At 45.5% G+C, this 8,518-nt stretch overlaps 1 non-coding gene across 1 annotated transcript; it reads left to right on the top strand.

The window, feature by feature from the left end:
- The first annotated feature begins 961 nt into the window (after positions 1-961).
- LOC119949014 lies at positions 962-1,099 on the top strand. Its single transcript, XR_005457112.1, has one exon. It is a non-coding gene; the product is annotated as a small nucleolar RNA SNORA7 (small nucleolar RNA).
- The last annotated feature ends 7,419 nt before the right edge of the window (positions 1,100-8,518 follow it).

The following is an 8,518-nucleotide window of genomic DNA, read 5'->3' on the forward strand; positions in this document are numbered from 1 at the left end:
TTTCATTACAATGAACAGAGGCATGAGTCCATTATGCCTTTCGCATCACTTCGACTTTCTCCCTTTGCTCTCCCCCCCATCTCCCCACCCCACAGCACAGCACAAGATATATACTGGTATATATCTATAATTCTATTTATTTATTTACATTGATGCCTGTTTACTTGTTTTGATGTCTGTCTCCCCCGCTGTCGACCATAAGCCCGTTGTGGGCAGGGACTGTCTCTCTTTATTACTGTATTGTACTTTCCAAATGCTCAGTACAATGCTCTGCACACAGTAAGCGCTCAATAAATAGGATTGAATGAAAGAATGAATAGGAAATGGGGGTGGGAAAGGTAGCATATCTTAGTTTGTATATGAATTTGTGGGGAAAGGGGTCTCGTGAAGGGACCTTTCAAAGATAGCTAGGGGCAAAGAAGAAACAGTCAGTCAGTCAATCGTATTTATTCATCATCATCAATCGTATTTATTGAGCGCTTACTGTGTGCAGAGCACTGTACTAAGCGCTTGGGAAGTACAAATTGGCAACATATAGAGACAGTCCCTACCCAACAGTGGGCTCACAGTCTAAAAGGGGGAGACAAAACCAAACATACTAACAAAATAAAATAAATAGAATATTTATTGAGCACTTACTGGGTGCAGAGCACTGTACTAAGCGCCTGGGAGAGTACAACAGAACAATATAGCAGACACATTCCCTGCCACAACGAATGTTACGAATATCTACAACAGATTGAATAGGATTGTGACACAGGACCAATCAATCAGTGGTATTTATTGAGCGCTTACTATGTGCAGAGCATTGTACTAAGCACTTGGGAGAGTGCCATTTAACAGAGTTGGTAGGCACGTTTTCCTGCCCACAAGGAACTTATCAAAAGTCCCTCTTTTGATTAGGGCAACAGGCGCATAGCAGCAGTCACAGGTAATTTAAATCAGTTGAGGAGAGCATAATGCCCTCTCAGGGTCACACCTGGAGAGTTTCCAGTCCTCTACCAGTCTCGGCTACAGGAGGGAGAGTCAAGCAGAGGCCTAGCCATTCAATTCCTAGCTTGGCAAGTGGCTAGCGAGTGGAAGGCAATCTGCTTTTAGACTGTGAGCCCACTGCTGGGTAGGGACTGTCTCTATACGTTACCAACTTGTACTTCCCAAGCGCTTAGTACAGTGCTCTGCACGCAGTAAGCGCCCAATAAATACGACTGATGATGCTACAAGTCAAAACTCACCCATGCCGGGCAGCAGCGGCATGGGAGCGAGTCGAGGGCGGAGACTCGAGTTTACCGCTCTGAAGGCGGCAATGGTAAACCACTTCTGGATTTTTACCGAGAAAACTCTATGGATCCACTACCAGAACGACTGCAAATGGAGAGTGGGGCATTCCGGGAGAGATGTATCCGTGGCGTTCGCTATAGGTCGGAGACCATTCATTCATTTAATCGTATTTACTGAGTGCTTACTGTGTGCAGAGCACTGTACTAAGCGCTTGGAAAGTACAATTCAGCGACAAGTAGAGCCAATCCCTGCCCACAAGTCTCGAAGCGGGGAGGCAGACATCAAAACAAGTAAACAGGTAATGAGTAGTTGTAGCCACTTCCACCGCCACCAACGCTGCTCAGTTCCCCCCTTTCCCCCCGCTTATGAATCCCCTTCAGAGAAAGCTTCCAGTGAAAAGGGGATGAGCCCCTTCCTTCCTCTCCCCCTCGTCCCCCTCTCCTTCCCCCCGTCTTACCTCCTTCCCTTCCCCACAGCACCTGTATAGATGGTTGTACATATTTATTACTCTATTTATTTATTTATTTTACTTGTACATTTCTATCCTATTTATTTTATTTTGTTGGTATGTTTAGTTCTGTTCTCCGTCTCCCCCTTTTAGACTGTGAGCCCACTGTTGGGTAGGGACTGTCTCCGTGTGTTGCCAATTTGGACTTCCCAAGCGCTCAGTCCAGTGCTCTGCACATAGTAAGCGCTCAATAAATGCGATTGATTGATTGATTGATTGATTGATAATCCCAGACATCGGGCGGTTCTTGAAGTAAGGTCAAGGGCAAGGTTGTTCAGCAACACCGACGGCCAACTTGGCCAACTCCGAGCCTCTCCTTTCCTTCTCCTGAACCCTTTCTGCTAGATGGAGTAGCCACCAGATGTCAGCCACATTTCAACTGACAATATTATTCGATTTCCACTGCCCAGTGATCCGGCCAAGGCCTTTACATCCCCACCCTTCGTTGAGTGTGAAGGACAACTGTGTACACGTATGTGTGATCAACTGATAGTAATAATAATAGTACCTGTTAAGCTCTTACCACACACCGAGCAGCGTGGCTCAGTGGAAAGAGCGCGGGTTTGGGAGGCAGAGGTTCCAATCCCGGCTGTGTGACTTTGGGCAAGTCACTGCGCTTCTCTGGGCCTCAGTTACCTCATCTGTAAAACGGGGATTAAGACTGTGAGCCTCATGCGGGACAACCTGACTACCTTGTATCCCCCCCAGCGCTTAGAACAGTGTTTGGCGTATAGTAAGCACTTAACAAATACCATTATGATTACTGCAAGAGCTGTACAAAACAAGTAGACAGGCATCAATAGCATCCCACATGGGACAGTGACTGTGTCCAACCCGATTTGCTTGTATGCTTAGTACAGTGCCTGGCACATAGTAAGCTCTTAACAAATAAGCTCTTAACTAGTTACGCGACCCCCCGACAAGGCCCTACTGAGAGCTCACCTACTCCAGGAGGCCTTCCCAGACTGAGCCCCTTCCTTCCTCTCCCCCTCGTCCCCCTCTCCATCCCCCCATCTTACCTCCTTCCCTTCCCCACAGCACCTGTATATATGTATATATGTTTGTACATATTTGTTACTCTATTTATTTATTTATTTTACTTGTACATATCTATTCTATTTATTTTATTTTGTTAGTATGTTTGGTTTTGTTCTCTGTCTCCCCCTTTTAGACTGTGAGCCCACTGTTGGGTAGGGACTGTCTCTATATGTTGCCAACTTGTACTTCCCAAGCGCTTAGTACAGTGCTCTGCACACAGTAAGCGCTCAATAAATATGATTGATGATGATGATCCACATAGATAAATAGAATTATAGACATCATTAATAAAATGAATAGAACAATAAATATGTACAAGTGCTGTGGGATGGGGAAGGGGGCAGAGCAGAGGGAGGGAGGAGGGGCGATGGGGAGCCGGGGAGGAGCAGAGGAAAAGGGGGGCTCAGTCTGGGAAGGCCTCCTGGAGGAGGTGAGCTCTCAGTAGGGCTTTGAAGGGGGGGAAGAGAGCTAGTTTGGCGAAATATAGACTCTGCTGCCTCTTTCAGTCTTCTGCCCAGATCTTTCGGGCGACCGGCCTCGGCTGGTAGACGAACCCCCAGTTAGCCCTTTACTGACTGGTTCGTTAAATCTTATCTGCGGCTAACAGGCCAGCTCTGCTATTTCAACTACCTTGGACCGTTCCCTTCAAGCGCTTAGTACAGTGCTCTGCACATAGTAAGCGCTCAATAAATACGATTGATTGATTGATTCCCTTCCCGGTTATAACTATGGCTATATCTATGGCAACTGGACTAGCTGTCGATCCCGGTCTGTTGCCCAGGCAACTCATGGCACCTGGAATATTTGGCGAAGCGCTTTACAATCAGTTGCCCGACTTCTTTGTCACGCGTGTAATAGTTTTTAAGTGACTGCCTCTAGAAGTTTGGACGGGGCTGCAGGTCGGAGAGAAGCAGCGTGGCTCAGTGGAAAGAGCATAGGCTGGGGAGAAAGAGGATGTGGGTTCTAATCCTGGCTTCGCCGCTTGTCTGCTGTGTGACCTTGGGCAATTATGTCAGGGTCTGCAGAGGATGATGAAGACGAGAAATCGATCAATCGATCGATCGTATTTAGTGAGCGCTTACTGTGTTCAGGGCACTGTATTAAGCGCTTGGGAGAGTACAACACAACAATATATCAGACACGTTCCCTGCCTTAATAATAATAATAATGATGGTATTTGTTAAGCACACTATGTGCCAGGTGCTCTACTATGAATCGGGTTGGACACGGTCCCTGTCCCCCATGGGGCTCACCATCTTCATCCCCATTTTACAGGTGAGGTAACTGAGGTCCAGAGAAGTGAAGTGACTTGCCCAAGGTGACACAGCAGACAAGTCGCAGAGCCGGGAATAGAACAGGCATGGCGTGGTGGAGAGAGCAAGGGTCTGGGTGTCAGAAGGTCATGAGTTCTGATCCTGATTCCACCCCTTGTCTGCTGTGTGACCTTGGGCAAGTCACTTCACTTCTCTGTGCTTCAGTTACCTCATCTGGAAAATGGGGACTGAGACCATGAGCCCCGTATTGTACTCTCCCAAGCACTTAGTACAGTGCTGTACACACAGTAAGTGCTCAATAAATATGATTGAAGGAATGAATGAATGTGGGACAGGGACTACGTCCTACCTGATTTGCTTGTATCCACTCCAGCGCTTAGAATAGTGCCTGGCACATAGTAAGCACTTAACAAATACCCCCATTATTATTATTATTATTCACCAAAGCAGCATTTATTATTATTGTCCCACGTGGGGCTCACAGTTTTAATCTTCTGTTTGATATGGAGGTGGAGGGGCAAACACTGGAGGTTCTTGAGGAGTGGGGAAACATGGACTGAATGCTTTTTTGGAAAAATGACCCGGGCGGCAGAACCAAGTATGGACTGGAGTGGGGAAGAGACGAGAGGCAGGGAGGTCAGCAAGGAGGCTGATGCAGTAATCAAGGCAGGATAGAATAAGGGCTTAGATCATCATCATCATCATCAATCGTATTTATTGAGTGCTTACTGAGTGCAGAGCACTGTACTAAGCGCTTGGGAAGTACAAGTTGGCAACATATAGAGACAGTCCCTACCCAACAGTGGGCTCACAGTCTAAAAGGGGGAAATGGCAAATGGCAGCCTAGCCAGCCAGGTAGCTGATGGTCTGAATCCCAGACGATGAAGACACGTGCAAAGAACTCTGCACTGAGTTCGAAGTAGCCCTGTTTCAGCAAGAAACCCATCTGTCTCTATCAAGGTGACCAGTGATTGCATGGCTCTATGAAATAATAATGATAATAATGGTATTTGGTAAGCACGTACTATGTGCCAAGCACTGTTCTAAGCACTGGGATACATACAAGGTGATCAGGTTGTCCCACATGGGGCTCACAGTCTCAATCCCCATTTTTCAGATGAGGTAACTGAGGCACAGAGAAGTTAAGTCACTTGCCCAAAGTCACACAACTTTGGCAGAGCCAGGATTAGAAACCATGATCTCTGACTCCCAAGCCTTTGCTTTTTCCACTGAGCCACGCAGATTCTCATCCCTGTGTAGGCAAAGGACTATGTTTGCACCTTTCCATGGTGCTCTGTACATTATTAATAATAATAATGATAATAATAATTGTGGTATTTAAGTGCTTACTACGTGCCAAGCGTTGTTCTAAGCACTGGGGTAGATACAAGGTAATCACGTTGGACGCAGTCCCTGCCCCACATGAGGCTCACAGTCTTAATCCCCATTTTAGAGATGAGGGAACCGAGGCCCAAAGAAGGAAAGTGACTTGCCCAAGGTCACACAACAGACAAGTGGCAGAACCAGGATTACAACTCACATCCTCTGACTCCCAAGAGAAGACTCTTAAGAGAAGCAGCATGGTTCAGTGGAAAGAGCACGGGCGTGGGAAGTCATGGGTTCTAATCCCAGCTCCGCCACTTAGCTGTGTGGCTTTGGGCAAGTCACTTAACTTCTCTGTGGCTCAATTACCTCATCTGCAAAATGGGGATTAAGACTGAGAGCCCCACGCGGGACAACCTCATCACCTTGTATCCCCCCCCCCAGTGCTTAGAACAGTGCTTTGCACATAGTAAGCGCTTAACAAATACCATAATTATTATTTATTATTATTATGACAATACAGACCAGTTTGTGATGCATTTAAAGTTCTTCGGTGATTACCGGAAAGGTCAGGAAAGGATGTAAACAAATAGACAGCATTGGGTGTTTTTAAAATTCCTGTTCATCTGAGGACAGTACGATGCCATGCTCAAAAAACATCTTGATTCCAAATAAGCTAAGGCAAATTTTAATAAATGGAGGAGGATGAAATGAATGTTCAATTCATTTCTAAAATAACAGTGACCTATGCTATTGACAGAAGTTTAATTAAGAAGCCTAAGTAATGATATTAATAAAACTGTCCCAATTTAAATTGAGATGAACACTGATGTGTGTTCAGCATACTAAAATATGACACCGAGTCCCTGAGAGAACATCTGATATGAGAAAAATCCTTTCCAGACCGTTGCAGATGTTCTCAGATTAAATCGCGTTTCTCTGAAAAACCTGGGAAGAATGTTCAACGGCTGAAGTATCAAACATGAGAGGAAAGTTCAGTGGATTTATATCACAGTTAAAAAAAGGATTAGCTAGCCATGGTTATGTCTGGAGTCATATCTTGTATTTCAGAATAGTGGATGCAGTGGGAATGATAGAAGAGGCTACTTTACTGCGTGGACCTATACTTTTAGAGAGAGAACTAAAGGAGTGGCTATTTAGTAGCTGTCACAAACTTTAATACAGGAAACAAAGGGGTGGTCGAAAGGAGTAGCCTTGAGGAAATTGTTTGGAAAGTTTAAAGGGAGACAATCTAATCTGCTCTCACTCCTGTCCAAACTCCTTGAATTGGGTTATATATTTTAAAAGTCTTATTTCTAAAAGTCTACTTTTAGACTGTGAGCCCACTGTTGGGTAGGGACTGTCTCTATATGTTGCCAATTTGTACTTCCCAAGCGCTTAGTACAGTGCTCTGCACATAGTAAGTGCTCAATAAATACGATTGATTGATTGATTGAATATAACTGCTGTTTTCACTTCCACCTCTTCTCTCCTTAATGGACTACATTCAGGATTTTGACCCCTTCACTCCACTAAGCTCTAAGTCACCAATGACCTCCTTGCCAAATCTGAGGGGTTCTAATAATAATAACAATGATTGTGGTATTAGGTGCTTACTATGTGCCAGGAACCGTACTAACTTCTGGGATGGATACAAGGAAATCGGGTTGGACACAGTCCCTGTCCCATGTGGGGCTCACAGTCTCAATCTCCATTTTACAGATGCGATAACTGAGGGCCGGAGAAGTGAAGTGACTTGCCCAAGGTGACACAGCAGACAAGTGGCGGAGCCAGGATTCGATCTCTTGACCTTCTGACTCCCAGGCCGGTGCCCTATCCACTACACCATGCTGCTTTCCTCCTCGATTTCTCTACCGCTTCAAATCAATCAATCCATCGTATTTACTAAGCACTTACTGTGTTCAGAACACTGTGATAAGTGCTTGGGAGAGTATGATATGACAGAGTTGGCAGACGCTTTCCCTGACCACAAGGAGTTTACAGTCGTGAGGGAGTTTGCGACCTTCCGCACTCATCTTGCATTTTTATTCGTTGATCTATTAATCAATCAATTGTATTTATTGAGCGCTTACTGTGTGCAGAGCACTGTTATCTCTACGTTCAATTATTTTTTCACCTGTTCTGTTTGTATTTGCTTCCTGCTTATACTTGGTCTCGCCACCTAGACTGTAAGCTCGCTGCGGGCAGGAAACGTGCCTACCAACTCTGTTGTATTAGGTTCTCCCAAGGGCTTAGTGCAGTGCTCTACACATAGTAACTGCTCAATAAATACCATTGATGGGTTGATTTTCCTTCCAGCTTTTACTGTATATAAATATTTTTTGCCTGTCTCCCCCATGATGCTGTAAGCTTGGGGGCAGGCTTTTAATGTCCTTTCACAAACATCTAATATAGTGCTTAGCAGTCAGTAGGCACCAAATAAATACCAACGATTGGCTGAACTCAAACTCTGAAAAGTGCGGCCTTGTGGAAAGAGCACAGGCCTGGGAGTAGGAGGTCACGGGTTCTGCCACTTATCTGCTGTCACCTTGGGCAAGTCACTTAAGTTCTCTGTGCCTCAGTTTCCTCCTTTGCAAAATGGGGATTCAATACCTGTTCTCCCTTCTACTTGGACTTTCTGAGCGTCTTGTGGGACAGGGACCGTGTCCAACCTGATTATCTCCTATCTGCCCCAGAGCTTAGTACGATGCTTGGCACGTAGCAAACCCTTAACAATTATTATTGTTACGACTACTACTAATGGTAACAATAATAATATGAAGACCGTTCTCACACAGAGGATTGTGGGATAAATAACGGATTTAAGGTGGCTTAGTGGAAAGAGCACGGGCTTGGGAGTCAGCGGTCTTGGGTTCTAATCCCAGCTCCACCGCTTGTCTGCTGTGTGACCTTGGGCAAGGCGCTTAACTTCTCTGTGCCCCAGTTATCTGTAAAATGGGGACTGGGAGCCCCACGTGGGACAACCTGATTACCGTGTATCTACCCCAATGCGTAGAACAGTGCTTGGCACATAGTAAGTACTTAAGAAATACCATTATTATTATTATTGTTATTCCCTCCTTCCAGTTCTCCTCGC

The sequence above is a fragment of the Tachyglossus aculeatus genome, chromosome X3 (genome assembly GCF_015852505.1).
Source record: "Tachyglossus aculeatus isolate mTacAcu1 chromosome X3, mTacAcu1.pri, whole genome shotgun sequence".
NCBI lineage: Eukaryota > Metazoa > Chordata > Mammalia > Monotremata > Tachyglossidae > Tachyglossus > Tachyglossus aculeatus.